General features: G+C 43.9%; 1 protein-coding gene across 1 annotated transcript in view; it reads right to left on the reverse strand.

Moving 5' to 3' along the window:
- The window catches only part of LOC311110814 (protocadherin-15-like), a gene marked incomplete at both ends in the record, with an annotated part of 245,784 nt that overhangs the window by 197,080 nt on the left and 32,200 nt on the right, over positions 1-16,504 (reverse strand). The window lies entirely within an intron of this gene.

Raw genomic sequence — 16,504 nt, forward strand, 5'->3', positions numbered from 1 at the left:
TCAGCATTTTGCCCAGTGTATGAGCCACTTTGCCTTTGTCCTCGACTCGAGGTTATATATTGCAATTTTGGCCAAGTAAGTTTATTTTCTTTGAGTTATGCATTTTTGTCAACAACTTTTTTTGTAAATACCCTGTCTGTATCCAGTCTTATTACCTGCACTGTAAAATAAATACCACCTATTTTTGCATCTGAACCTCTGACTGTCTCAACTGCTCCTCTATTTTAACAAATGTTGAGAAACAACTTAAAGAGCAACTGAATCAAAAAACAAATTATCTGTTTGAAAATGGCCTATGTAGCATCGATATGAGTCAAAAACATTTATTCTGGTGTCAAAATTGACAACAAAGTGTAAATAGGATAATGTTGGTCATAAAAGTCAGTCTCGTCCAAAACTGAGATTTACAAGATTATTAGTAAACAAGTGTATGTCACAGAATGAAGGGTACGTAACAGTTTTCCTTGGGTTGGGTTTATTGCAATCCTGCCCACATGCCCACAGCTGGCAGCACCCAAGTAATACTCAATTCGGAGCACAGCTGCAATCGACCCGATCATAATGCCCAACACACTGACCATGGTAAATTTGGTTTGACTTTGGATATTAATATGGGGCTAGTTAGGGACCATCAGTAAATTACACAATGTACATGGGACAATATTTAACAATTTCAATAGCTCCAAATTTCAAAGACATAAAAACCTCAAACCAACTATAAATTGTAGAAATTCATATACAAATACTGAAACCATTTAATGAGTAAACTAAAAGGTGTGCAACATGAACATATTGTCACATTTACATTGTGTACTATATTGATGATCCCTAACTAGCCCCACAAATAGGCTATCCAAAGTCAAGCCAACTTTGCCACGGTTGCACACCGGCCGGCTGAAGCTAATTGGCAAAGGAAGTTGGCTAGCTTGCTAGCTAGTCTAAGCTTCCCACGTGCGAACACACAGAAGGCCCAGCCCATTCCACCTGCCTCTCTGACTTCACCCTGGCTGCTGAGAACTCAATCACTGAGCTTATCCACAAATCCAAATCATCCACCTGCCAACTTGACCCTGTGCCCGCAAGCCTTGTCAAAGCCTTCCTGCCTTCCATCTCTCCACTGCTCACTGGCATAATCAACTCCTCCCTCACCACTGGCATCATACCCTCCCCTCTTAAGATGGCTGCTGTTACTCCCATCCTCCAAAAACGGAATGCTGACCCTGATTACCTGAACAACTTCTGTCCCATCTCAAACCTTCCCTTCCTTTCCAAAATACTGGAGCGGGTTGTGGCCACTCAACTACAACTCTATCTCAACTACAATAACCTTTATGAACCATACCAGTCCGGTTTCCGCTCCAAACACAGCACTGAAACATCCTTGGTCAAAATCACTAATGGTCTCCTCCATGCAACTGACTCAGGGCTGCTATCCATACTCATCCTCCTCGACCTTAGCGCAGCCTTCTATACCATCTCCCATCCACTCCTCATGGAACGTCTGGCTGGTGTTGTTGTCATGGGTGTTGCACTCTCCTGTTTTTCCTCCTACCTCACTGACCTCCAACAGTTTGTGCAACTGAAAAATCACAGATCAGGGCGTGTGGCTGTTTCACAGCGTGTCCCCCAGGGGTCAGTGTTGGGTCCACCCCTCTTCATCATATACCTCCCACCCCTGGGAAAGATCATGCGAAATCATAAAGTTAACTTCCGCTGCTATGCTGATGATACCCAGCTCTACCTCTCCACCAAACCCACCACTCCTCTCCCTCCCACCTCCCTCATCAGCTGCCCCCAAGATATCCGGAGCGGAATGAGCATGAACCTCCTCAAACTTAACAGCAACAAGACGGAGGTCATGCTCATCGGTTCCAAATCCACTCTCTCCAAACAGCACAACCTCAGCATCACCATAGATGGTTTCCTGGTCCCTCTGTCAACACAAGTCAAAAGCCTCGGAGTCATTCTCGACAGTACTCTCACATTCGAACCTAACATAAAAACAATCACCCAGACAGCATACTTCCACCTCCACAATTTCTCTAGGGTCCGCCCCTCACTGTCACACTCCAACACCAAAACCCTCATCCATGCTGTTGTCACTTCACGACTGGACTACTGTCCTCACTGGTATCCCCACCCAAACTCACCAACAGACTTCAACTGGTCCAGAACTCAGCTGCCAGAAACCTCACCCGCACCAGATCAACCAAACACATCACACCAATCTTCTCATCAATCTACACTGGCTCCTTGTGCTATCCTATGTTAACTTTAAGACACTCCTCCTCACCTACAAAGGCCTCCACAACCTGACACCCACCTACCTCTCTGATCTTCTCCCAGCCTATGCCACCTCCCGCTCCCTACACTCCTTCTCTGCTGGTCTCCTTGTCACCCCCCCCCCCCCCCCCCGCCTCTCCACCATAGGTGCCAGGGCCTTTAGCTGCTCGGCACCCAGGCTCTGGAATGCAATATCCCTACACATACGACATGCAGACACAGTCATCTCATTCAAAAACCTCCTCAAAACACACCTCTTCAACGATCTCTATATCTTATAGCCTAGCATCCATGATTGACTCTGTCCTACCGCCCCCTTCTGTGCCTTCCCAGTTCCCTATGTATCCCTATGTGTCGACCCAACCCAAACCCTTCCCTAAACTGGGTTTGTATCCTGTTACAGGAGTTATTTGCTCCACCTTTCTTTTATCGTGATAAGCCCGTTATTTTGTATGTTGGCTTCGGGACCACCAGTAAAGATTATTGTTTGACCATCTCTGCCTACTGCCTACTGTACTAGGTCACACCTCACACCAACCCTTACAGTATACTCTTCCCAACCCCTCCCTCTTGTTGCTATCTGTCCTGTTTAGTCTTGTCCTTTGATTTTACATTTTAATTGATGCATTTGATTTTATGATTTTATGTACGGCACTTGATTTTACATAGGCCTACTTTTAATGTAAGATGTCCTTGAGTATCTTGAAAGGTGTTCCCCAAATAAAATGTATTAATACAAGAGACACAAGAGACACCCACATCAATGCACGCCTCCAAGACCCAAATCTCATTCTCAGTTGCATTTCCTAATGAGGACGATTGAAACCGAGGCTAAATCAGTAAGTTCAGCCCCCTTTTAAAGGGAAGTATCTACATGCTGATTTTGCAGGCAATTTAGAAAATAATCTCTGGGGAATGAGAACCAATAGTGAAAGAGTCCTGCCATCCAGGACCTCTATACCAGGCGGTGTCAGAGGAAGGCCCTCAAAATTGTCAAAGACTCCAGCCACCCTAGTCATAGACTGTTCTCCCTGCTACCGCACGGCAAGCGGTACCGGAGTGCCAAGTCTAGGTCCAAAAGACTTCTCAACAGCTTCTACCCCCAAGCCATAAGACTCCTGAACAGCTAATCATGGCTACCCGGACTATTTGCACTGCCCCCCCCCCCCCCCCCCTTTAATAACTACTCAGTCTAATGAGAGGATTAAAGCTGCAATATGTAACTTTTGGGGCGACCCAACCAAATTCACATAGAAATGTAGGTTATAGATCTATCATTCTCATTGAAAGCAAGTCTAAGAAGCGGTAGATCTGTTCTATGTGCGCTATTTCTATGCTTTCTGTTCTGAAGATTTCTTTTTTTACTATCGGTTTTGTACACCAGCTTCAAACAGCTGAAAAAAAATATATATATATATATTTTTAATGGAAAATATATTTCACAGTGGTTTAGATGGTACAATGATTCTCTACACTATACTTGCTAGTTTTGTCACAAACTGAAATCAGCGAAAAAAGAAAAAATACATTTTACATTTTAATCCGTATTACTTGTGTGACTACGAAACTATTAGAGTAAAGTAATTTCTTGAGACCCGATTTTCAAAGCAACTAATAGAAGTGGATGCTGTTCTTGTGAAAATGTACCCCAGGATTTTCTTAAGAGAGATGTGAATCCAAAATGACAAATATACAGAATTGTATTTAACCATAATCTAACGTGACAATGCTCAGACACTCTGGGAGAGGCAATTGAATAATGCAGTGGGGACTGAGAATTCATGTCAGAATCGACTTGAGAAAAATTGAAGGAAGTTAAAGAGGCATTTTTCTTCCTATTTCTTATAAAATTACATTGCAGTTGGATGAGTTCTGTATTAGAGGTTTATTCGGATGAGTTCTGTATTAGAGGTTTATATAATATTGGGAATATGAGTGAACATATTACATTTTATTTAGTAATCTGTTTTGGGAGTATATTGTCTCATTTTATTTTCATAGCAAAGGTGGAGGTTTGCATATGGAAAAAGGCAAAAATCCTCACAAAGAATTTAAGTGTATGTAAATGAGGATGCAGAATCCTAGCTATACTTCAAAAGATACTCATCTCTATAGCTTATTTTTTATGAGGGTAAACAAAGAGTTAAAGCAATTTAGCACAACAACGCAGCTAATTAACCTGACCGTTTATCTCAATATAATACTGTAATCGCAGCCTTTATTTACATATCAAATGGAGGAATATGTTTCACAATACCAAAAAACCACACTAGCAACCCCAGAAGGCTAATTGGGTGGACACAGAGAGAAATAGCAACTAGTGTTCTACCATTCCACTAAAGATTTGACGTTCCACTGAATTAGCAAGCAGATTCAAACACGCAGCCATCGAGATACATTATATGAAAAAACAACAGTAAAATGGAAAGTCTGGGTATATTAAATGTTTATATACTAACACCTCACATGCGCGGAGGCAAGCATGTGGGCACCTACATTATGCACACTGACAACACACTGCCCTCTCTCTTTGCTCTACCACTTTCCATGCACCAATCTCATCTCCCCCACACCCCTCTCAATCGCTCTCTCTTCCACTCCCTCTCTAATCCAGAGAAGTAGCAGGTGTTGGAGACTAATCCAGTCCTTTCAGCCATACTCTCTAATTACATATTGCTGGCCTTGCAATCATTTCAACAGGGCACACACACGCACGCACACACACGCACGCACACACGCCTGCAGGTAGCCTAGCGGTCAGAGTGTTGGGCCAGTAACCGAATGGTCCCTAGCCAACACTACCAGCTAGCAGTACTGTAGCAACTAAATACAATATCATTTTAGCCAGCTACATTCGTTTGCAGCGATGCCATTTTTCAAACAAAGTCAACACTGCAGCCATTGCTAGCTAGCCAACACCACCAGCTAGCAGTACTGTAGCAACTAAATACAATATCATTTTAGTCAATGAGAATTTTGCAACGTAAAGCTTCATTTTCTGAACATTCGAGATGTGTAGTCCACTTGTGTAGCTAGCATGACTGACTTTGTGCTAGCTAGCCAACGTTTAATTATTTCCGCGTTATGAAAGGAACTAGAACCGGACACAAATGATCTATTTAGTGTGTAAACACACTTTTGGTAGTTTGTTGTAACCAAGTATTGGTGCTAAACCGTGTGTTATTGGATGCTAGCATGCTAGTTAGCTATGGCGTCATAGGATACCTGGGCGGTTTTCACGGAAGAATACTGTACCAAGTTAGCTAGCTGAATAAACTAAGTTAGAGTCTATTCCTAGAAAACATTGAAACGCTGTAGTTACAACAATTATAATTTCTAAAGTGGAAGTTGGGAGAGTTATATTTGAGTGTTTCAGTGAAAGGTAAGTGAGGGAGGCCCCGCTCTTAGATGTTTAGGTACTTTTATTCCGATCTCTTTTGCATTATTGTAGCCTTTTCTGTAGCCTGTCAACTATGTGTCTGTCTAGCCCTGTTCTCTCCTCTCTGCACAGGCCATACAAACGCTTCACACCGCGTGGCTGCTGCCACTCTAATCTGGTGGTCCCTGCGCGCATGACCCACGTGGAACTCCAGGTCTCTGGCAGCCTCTGGAACTGCCGTTCTGTGGCCAACAAGGAAGAGTTCATCTCAACCTATGCTACCCTCCAGTCCCTCAACTTCTTGGCGCTGACAGAAACATGGATTACCACAGAAAACACTGCTACTCCTACTGCTCTTTCCTCGTCTGATCATGTGTTCTCGCATACCCCGAGAGCATCTGGTCAGCGCGGCGGTGGCACAGGAATCCTCATCTCTCCCAAGTGGACATTCTCTCTATTCCCCCTGACCTATCTATCTCCTCATTTGAATTTCATGCTGTCACTAGCCCATTCAAGCTTAACATCCTTATCATTTATCGCCCTCCAGGTTTCCTTGGAGAGTTCATCAATGAGCTTGATTCCTTGATAAGTTCCTAAGTTCTTTTCCTGAGGATGGCTCACCCCTCACAGTTCTGGGTGACTTTAACCTCCCTACGTCTACCTTTCACTAATTTCTCTCTGCCTCCTTCTTTCCACTCCTTTCCTCTTTTGACCTCACCCTCTCACCGTCCCCCCCTACTCACAAGGCAGGCAATACGCTTGACCTCATCTTTACTAGATGCTGTTCTTCTACTAATCTCACTGCAACTCCCCTCCAAGTCTCCGACCACTACTTTGTATCCTTTTCTCCTCCAACACTACTCACTCTGCCCCTACTCAGATGGTAATGTGCCATCACAACCTTCACTCTCCTTCTCCCGCTACTCTCTCCTCTTCCATCCTATCATCTCTTCCCTCTGCTAAATCCTCCCTCCGATCTCCTGATTCTGCCTCCTCAACCCTCCTCTCCTCCCTTTCTAAATAATTTGACTCTCTATGTCCCTTATCCTCCCGGCCGGCTCGGTCCTCCCCTCCTGCTATTTGGCTTGACGACTCATTGCGAGCTCACAGAACAGGGCTTCGGGCAGCCGAGCGGAAATGGAGGAAAACTAGACTCCCTGCAGACCTGTCATCTTTTCACTCCCTCCTCTCTACATTTTCTTCTTCTGTTTCTGCTGCTAAAGCCACTTTCTACCATTCTAAATGTCTAGCCTCTGCCTCTAACCCTAGGAAGCTCTTTGCCACATTCCCCTCCCTGCTGAATCCTCCTCCCCCTCCCCCTCCCTCCTCCCTCTCTGTGGATGACTTCGTCAACCATTTTGAAAAGAAGGTTGACGACATCCGATCCTAATTTATTAAGTCAAATGACACCGCTGGTCCTGCTCACACTGCCCTACCCTATGCTTTGACTTCTTCCTCCCCTTTCTCTCCAGATGAAATCTTGCGACTTGTGACAGCCGGCCGCCCAACAACCTGCCCGCTTGACCCTATCCCCTCCTCTCTTCTCCAGACCATTTCCGGAGACCTTCTCCCTTACCTCACCTCACTCATCAACTCATCCTTGACCGCTGGCTATGTCCCTTCCATCTTTAAGAGAGCGAGAGTTGCACCCCTCCTCAAAAAAACCTACACTTGATCCCTCCGATGTCGACAACTACAGACCAGTATACCTTCTTTCTTTTCTCTCCATAGCTAACTCTTTCTCCTCTGCTCTTATCCTTCTAGACCTATCTGCTGCCTTTGATACTGTGAACCATCAGATCCTCCTCTCCACCCTCTCCGAGTTGGGCATCTCCGGCACTGCTCACTCTTGGATTGCGTCCTACCTGAGAGGTCGCTCCGACCAGGTGGCGTGGCGAGAATCTGACTCCGCACCACGTGCTCTCACCACTGGTGTCCCCCAGGGCTCAGTTCTAGGCCCTCTCCTATTCTCTCTATACACCAAGTCACTTGGCTCTGTCATATCCTCACATGATCTCTCCTATCATTGCTACGCAGACGACACACAATTCATTTTCTCCTTTCCCCCTTCTGATAACCAGGTGGCGAATCACATCTCTGCATGTCTGGCAGACATATCAGTGTGGATGTCGGATCATGACCTCAAGCTGAACCTCGGCAAGACGGAGCTGCTCTTCCTCCCGGGGAAGGACTGCCCGTTCCATGAGCTCACCATCACGGTTGACAACTACATTGTGTCCTCCTCCCAGAGTGCAGAGAACCTTGGCGTGAACCTGGACAACACCCTGTCGTTCTCCGCTAACATCAAAGCGGTGACCCGATCTTGCAGGTTCATGCTCTACAACATTCGCAGAGGACGACCCTACCTTACACAGAAAGCGGCACAGTTCCTAATCCAGGCACTTGTCATCTCCCGTCTGGATTACTGCAACTCGCTGTTGGCTGGGCTCCCTGCCTGTGCCATTAAACCCCTAGAACTTATCCAGAACGCTGCAGCTCGTCTGGTGTTCAACCTTCCCAAGTTCTCTCATGTCACACCGCTCCTCCACACAATCCACTGGCTTCCAGTTGAAGCTCGCATCCACTACAAGACCATGGTGCTTGCTTACGGAGCTGTGAGGGGAACGGCACCTCTTTACCTTCAGGCTCTGATCCTACACCCAAACGAGGGCACTACGTTCATCCACCTCTGGCCTGCTAGCCCCCCTACCACTACGGAAGCACAGTTCCCACTCAGCCCAGTCAAAGCTATACACTGCTCTGGCACCCCAATGGTGGAACAAGCTCCCCCACGACGCCAGGACAGCGGAGTCACTGACCACCTTCCGGAGACACTTGAAACCCTACCTCTTTAAGGAATACCTGGAATAGTATAACAGTAATCCTTCTACACCCCCCCCCCCCCCCCCCCCTCCCCCAGTGGTGGTTGTCCCACTGGCTATCCTAAGTTGAATGCACCAATTTGTAAGTTGCTCTGGATAAGAGTGTCTACTAAATGACTTAAATGTAAATGTAAATGTAGTTGAAATCCCGAGCCGACAAGGTGAAAAATCTGTTGATGTGACCTTGAGTATGGCACTTAACCCTAATTGCTCCAGGGTCGTCCTCTCAGGGAGAGTGGGATATGCAAAAAAATATATTTCTAATTCATACATGCATATTAATACACACTTGTGAAATACGACAAATATAAGCACCCACCAAATTATTATACACACAAACACTTTCTCTGTATCACACTGGCAGTGGTTAACTGGGAATGAACATCTGCAAAATCCAAATTAAACCAAGCACCTCGCAGAACACATCCACACACTGCAACCAACCCAGGCACATGCACACTCATGCAGGAACATAAATGCGCACACACACTCTGTCTCTCTCTCTTTAGTCTGCTGCCAGGCATTCATGCATGTGTTGCCACCAGGGCTCTCATCGTTTGAATCACAGAGAGACGGCTCCAGAATACCAAACCTACATCTCAGACAGAAAAAGTTACAACCGACATAGCACTGAAACGGAAATGCACAGAGCCCTCATTTTACCATAGCAACCATTCTATAATTACAGGGCCCAGTCATTATAACTTCGTATCAATCTGAGGCCCTGAAAATGGGTAATGCTGTACAAATTTTTTGGGCAAACAGGTGTGCACCAGAGACAAATTAACAAAAAAAGATTTGCTTCATTCAAATGTGAGAATGAAATAAAACAATTGAGTGTCTTAGTTCACCGTCATGTATGTGGATAATTAGATAGACTCCCCAGAGGAACAGGGAAAAGAGAGAATGAGAGACAGAGAGGGAGAGAGAGAGAGAGAGAGAGAGAGAGAGAGAGAGAGAGAGAGAGAGAGAGAGAGAGAGAGATACAGAGAGAGATACAGAGAGAGATACAGAGAGAGATACAGAGAGAGATACAGAGAAAGAGGATTGAAATAGCGCTGGAGAAAGGAGTAACTAATGAATCCATGGTCGTTGAGAAAACAGTCACAAAGCCCTTGCATGGGCTCTTTCACAGATTGTTTAACAACATTTAAAACAATTCTGAAGCTGGTTCTGAGGTCTTTGTACCTGACATTTTCCTATGGAAGACAGCATCCTTCAGTCTTTGAATGCTTTCTTAGAAAAGAGGAGACCTTTCGAGAGACTGAATGACATTGCACTATGTAAATAGTCCGGGTGGGCCTCCTGTAGCTCAGTGTGGGCCTCCTGTAGCTCAGTTGGTAGAGCATGGCGCTTGCAACGCCAGGGTTGTGGGTTCGTTTCCCACGGGGGGCCAGTATGGAAAATGTATGCACTCACTAACTGTAAGTCGCTCTGGATAAGAGCGTCTGCAAAATGTAAAATTGTAAGCATTTTACAGTAAGGTCTACACCTGTTGTATTCGGCGCATGTGACAAATAACATTTGATTTGAATTCCTCTGATGCAGCCTCAGTCCTGAGCCAAGTGTCTGTGTCTAGTGTTGCATTTCACCTCTCTCGTTATCAGATTGAATCTAGTGCATTCTTATTCTGTACATTAGTTGATTGGTATTAGCTAGTTCAGGCTAACTATTCAGCATTAATGGCGATACAGTCCAAGTCTAATTACAGGGGATGCCCTGTAGAAGCCTGTTGCTATTGCGGAGAGGGAGTAATATCTAACAAGTAATATTTACATTTACATCATTTAGCAGACGCTCTTATCCAGAGCGACTTACAGTTAGTGAATACATGTTTTTATTTTATTTATTTTTTTATACTGGCCCCCCGTGGGAATCGAACCATTCCCTCCCCTACCCTGGACGACGCTGGGCCAATTGTGCGCCGCCCATGAGTCTCCCGGTCGCGGCCGGCTGCGACAGAGCCTGGATTCGAACCAGGATCTCTAGTGGCACAGTTAGCACTGCGATGCAGTGCCTTAGACCACTGTGCCACTCAGGAGGTTAAGGCATTCATGGACTAACAGGTAATATCTAACAGGTAATATCTAACAAGTAATATCTAACAAGTAATATCTAACAAGTAATTCCTAACAATTTCACAACATATACCCAATACACACAAATCTAAGTAAGGAATGGAATCTGTGCATGTGTGTGCGTGCTTGCATGCACAGTATGTGTGTGAATGTGTGTCTTTTTTAATCAGGGTAGCAATATCTTATTTAAGAAGGGAAGTGATATTTGTGACTTAAATACACAGAGTATAGCAAACATTAGGTACACCTTCCTAATATTGAGTAATGTTTTGTATACTCAGTGTATTTCATTCATATGGATGCTCCAACTTTACGACAAAGACTTTATCAGTCTTCCAAGTGATCTCACCACGGCTTATGCTCGCCCACAGCACATACTGTATAAAATGCTGCTTTCTAATAAAACCCTTCAGCTACACTACTTTATTCATTTCTTCTATTTCCTGTGAGCTGTCGCTCAATATGTCCGGGAGAGGAGTGGGCGGCCCTTCACACGTTCCAAGCCACAATTGATACAAATCATGCATTTGTGGAGAAAAGATAAACGCCAGCATCCGGCCCCTTAGTTTATAGGCACCTTGATCTGCTTCTGCTGTTGTAGAAGCAGATCAGTCAATAAGTCAGTCTTCTATTCTGTCTACCCATCTCTCTCACTTCCACTCTCTTTTTATAGCTCTGCTCTGTCCAATTATCTGCCTCTTTCTCTCATTCTCACTCTCCCTCATCTCTTTCTCAATGGCTTCATTCCTTTAATTTCCCTTTCTTTCTATACTCTGTAATTCTGTCTTACTCTCTCATTCTCTCTCTCTTAACCTCTTTTTCTATGCCTTCATCTTTATACCGCTCACGTCACCTCTTTCACTTAATCTATTTACCTCTCACTCACTTTTCTTTCTCTCTTCTAAGAAAATCTGTATTATTCTCTCGTTCTCTCACACACTTTCTCTCTTTTTCTCTGTCTTCTCTCTCTCCTTCTCTTCGTCCTTTCTCTCGCTCTCCAACGTCCTCTCTCTACCTCCACTCACTTCTGTAATGCTCTCTCCCTCTCTCTAGTTCAGTTCCCCTCTCTCTCTGCACCTGCAGACAGCCCATATCCTTTATCCCCCAGATAGAAATCTCTTCAATCCGATTAACTGCAGTTGGAACCCGGGAAAAAACACATTTGCTTTCTCATACATTGAACCAGCAAAAAAGCCAAAACAAAACAAGCTTTGTCTTTACGATACAAATCAGCTTTAAATGGTGAAGTGATACTTTGAGTCTTTCTGGCACCTGTCAGAGTGACTGCACAGCTAGCGTTTGGGATCAATTAAACATGCTACGTTCCATCTAAATGAGCAGAGTCATATCCCCCTGTGAGCTCTTGGTATTCTCAGACTAAACAGGGCCCCAGTAGACAGACATAGTGAGCCGTAATGAGAAAAGCATGTCTAGAAAAACGCTAAGCCTGAACACAAACAATAATAATAAGCAAGTGCTTTGTTTAGTCATCTATACATCTATGCACCACTCTGTCCTCCTAGCCATCTTTTACACTGCTCAACCGATCTCCCTATCCATCTCTTCTATCAGTTTATCACCATCTGACCAATAAGTCCTCATCAATCAATCTTGGAATTGTGAGGAGGATCATTTGAATACAGGCATCATATTGCTTCAATTTCAGTCATGCACTGTAATATGTAATCCTCATCTTCTTCTCTCAGTAAGGTCAATACAATCGTTCCCGTTGCATTATCCCATTCAACACACCAATGATGGTACGATTGACAATGGAAATTGACATGAAAATGTGGGTCCATTTCTTCCTTTGCAAGAACATATAGCTTTCAAGCTATTCAGACCTCTCTTTGAGCACGTTAAGTATTAAGCAGTAAAGACATTAATCAATACTGTATTCTGTTCCTTCCTTGGCCCACCATAATGCTACAGCACACAATACCAATGAATGGCCATTCAAAATGCGAAAAAAGCACTCACACATCAGAGTTATCTTGTTGCATTACTTCAAAGAAAAGAGAAACCTACACAAACTTGCTCGTATCACTTTTTTATTGAAGCTTACGTGTACTCCTCTTGGCCTTTTTTTCAAAGCTCTGACAAAAGGCAGAGAGGCCGACACGTAAACTGTAGCCCTTTGCACTCAATCCGTATATGGGTTGAAAATTGATAAGTGCCTAAATGGGAAAGCAGTGGCTGTACAGTAACGTGCTATACATAACGTCAGATCTCAGGGTCTCCGCTTTACAGCGGTGTATGGGATTCAACTGACAGACACTCTAAGTGTGAGCAACAAGCGCAACAAGAAGATGCCCCCATCCCTCCCGCTAATTGACTACTTTTGCAAATGTTTTTTCATCTGAGAGAAGGGAATGCTGTAAATCAAGAGTACTCGATGTGTTCTGAAAGATGAGACGTTGAGGATTATAATAAATAACGCTTCGATGTAATGCTACTAAACCACAAACCCTTGCAAGCAAACCAAACGCGCAAATATTATAAAACTCATGTACTTTACAGTATCAATGTTTATGATAGGTTCATTCTATTCAGAACAATTTAGGGTATGACGCCATGTCATACTTGTAATTGTACAGCAAACATACCAATGTTTGTCTATTGTGAATAAAATTTGCTATGGAACAAGTACAGTGGGGGGAAAAAGTATTTAGTCAGCCACCAATTGTGCAAGTTCTCCCACTTAAAAAGATGAGAGAGGCCTGTAATTTTCATCATAGGTACACGTCAACTATGACAGACAAAATGAGGGAAAAAAATCCAGAAAATCACATTTTTAATGAATGTATTTGCAAATTATGGTGTAAAATAAGTATTTGGTCAATAACAAAAGTTTCTCAATACTTTGTTATATACCCTTTGTTGGCAATGACACAGGTCAAACGTTTTCTGTAAGTCTTCACAAGGTTTTCACACACTGTTGCTGGTATTTTGGCCCATTCCTCCATGCAGATCTCCTCTAGAGCAGTGATGTTTTGGGGCTGTCGCTGGGCAACACGGACTTTCAACTCCCTCCAAAGATTTTCTATGGGGTTGAGATCTGGAGACTGGCTAGGCCACTCCAGGACCTTGAAATGCTTCTTACGAAGCCACTCCTTCGTTTCCCGGGCGGTGTGTTTGGGATCATTGTCATGCTGAAAGACCCAGCCACGTTTCATCTTCAATGCCCTTGCTGATGGAAGGAGGTTTTCACTCAAAATCTCACGATACATGGCCCCATTCATTCTTTCCTTTACATGGAGCAGTCGTCCTGGTCCCTTTGCAGAAAAACAGCCCCAAAGCATGATGTTTCCACCCCCATGCTTCACAGTAGGTATGGTGTTCTTTGGATGCAACTCAGCATTCTTTGTCCTCCAAACACGACGAGTTGAGTTTTTACCAAAAAGTTATATTTTGGTTTCATCTGACCATATGACATTCTCCCAATCCTCTTCTGGATCATCCAAATGCACTCTAGCAAACTTCAGACGGGCCTGGACATGTACTGGCTTAAGCAGGGGGACACGTCTGGCACTGCAGGATTTGAGTCCCTGGCGGCGTAGTGTGTTACTGATGGTAGGCTTTGTTACTTTGGTCCCAGCTCTCTGCAGGTCATTCACTAGGTCCCCCCGTGTGGTTCTGGGATTTTTGCTCACCGTTCTTGTGATCATTTTGACCCCATGGGGTGAGATCTTGCGTGGAGCCCCAGATCGAGGGAGATTATCAGTGGTCTTGTATGTCTTCCATTTCCTAATAATTGCTCCCACAGTTGATTTCTTCAAACCAAGCTGCTTACCTATTGCAGATTCAGTCTTCCCAGCCTGGTGCAGGTCTACAATTTTGTTTCTGGTGTCCTTTGACAGCTCTTTTGTCTTGGCCATAGTGGAGTTTGGAGTGTGACTGTTTGAGGTTGTGGACAGGTGTCTTTTATACTGATAACAAGTTCAAACAGGTGCCATTAATACAGGTAACGAGTGGAGGACAGAGGAGCCTCTTAAAGAAGAAGTTACAGGTCTGTGAGAGCCAGAAATCTTGCTTGTTTGTAGGTGACCAAATACTTATTTTCCACCATAATTTGCAAATAAATTCATAAAAAATCCTACAATGTGATTTTCTGGATTTTTTCTCCTCAATTTGTCTGTCATAGTTGACGTGTACCTATGATGAAAATTACAGGCCTCTCTCATCTTTTTAAGTGGGAGAACTTGCACAATTGGTGGCTGACTAAATACTTTTTTTCCCCACTGTACCTGAATGCACTCATGGATCGATTCTTTGCACACCAAAATTACTATCTGTTTCTCTGAAGTGCCTTGTGAAAGCCTAACACTGTAAGATCATATTTTATAACTTAGCTAGTCATGTTGGCAATATAATAAGCTTTCAAATTATGCCCACCTGACCCAGATTGCGATTTATAATGGATTGCGTAAACAACAACAGTAATTGTGTGAAGGTGAGGATGCAGGGCTGTGTTCCAAACAAAAAACTACAAGTGTGCTTGCTTCAGTTCCTCAACGGCACAGCTAGGAGAGCTCAAAAAAGCCCCTAATAGTTGAAGGCTCTTTCCTTGTATCATATCACCAGTTAGACATCTACTGAAACCCTTGTCATTTTTTTTTTGTCTTATGTTGCACATACCCCACAATTTCATGAATATTCTTATTATATTACCCAATGTATCAAGAGTCAGATTTCGGTATTGACAAATGCTGCGAAAAGTACAGAAAATGTAAAATGCACATCAAATCCACAGTGTAATGTTTGGATTCAGTCGCGTCAGGTGAACTGTTGTGTCTTCGCCTTTGGTCTAATAATTTCCCCATAATCTCCAAACTGTTTCCTCTAAATTTCTACCATAGTTGTGCATATGTTTCTCATATTTCTTCTGTTTGAAACATTTCCATTGGGCCCTACATGCATATAGGCCAATTCCCACGAGTGTAAAGGGTTAATAAAACAAAGTTATATGAGCAAGAGCAGTGCGAAGGCTTCTCTGTTCTTCAATGAATGGCCATTGAAATAATTTTTACAAATATAATTTCAGCAACTGATTCAATTCTTCTATCACAAGGCTTATGACGTACTTGTCCCTTGAGTGATGCAAAAGGCATTCTAAAACAAGGACACTGCTTGGAACCCTGCAGACAAAGCAAACAGTGATGGACTGGTGATTATTCTGTTTGTTTTTCCGGTGCCCGACATAAACTAATATAAAAGGGAATGAAGGGGAGATGGAATCTTATTATATGTCATTTGTATTGCATGTGTGTGACAGGAGGAAGAAATGGAGCACATTTAGATGGATAATTGCTTTGGTCAATAATGACAGGTTGCCTGTTTTACGTTACATTATAGGAACACCAGGCCTGGGCACTTTCATCACATCCAGATAAATAAAAGGACAGGGGCCATATCCCAGGTAAATGAGTGTTTTATGAGGGGGATTAGGCCCAAATCTCACAGACCTGGCGCATCGGAGGAGAACACGTTGATACAGGGACGAGAGGGGCTTTCTAATGCAGGCCTGACTGCATGGCAGTCTAACACATTCCCTAGACAATCCATCATGGCCATATCACGGTCACACATATAGGGAACTAAGGCTGGGAAGGACATGTATGGAGAGGTAGGGCTGGGAAGGACATGTATGGAGAGGTAGGGCTGGGAAGGACATGTATGGAGAGGTAGGGCTGGGAAGGACATGTATGGAGAGGTAGGGCTGGGAAGGACATGTATGGAGAGGTAGGGCTGGGAAGGACATGTATGGAGAGGTAGGGCTGGGAAGGACATGTATGGAGAGGTAGGGCTTGGAAGGACAGTATGACTTCCATTATAAGGGTCTGGTTGTTGAGCGGTTTTTCTTTTGAAAAACAACATAAACA

This window comes from Coregonus lavaretus, assembly GCF_964263955.1.
Source record: "Coregonus lavaretus genome assembly, chromosome: 36".
NCBI classification, from domain to species: domain Eukaryota; kingdom Metazoa; phylum Chordata; class Actinopteri; order Salmoniformes; family Salmonidae; genus Coregonus; species Coregonus lavaretus.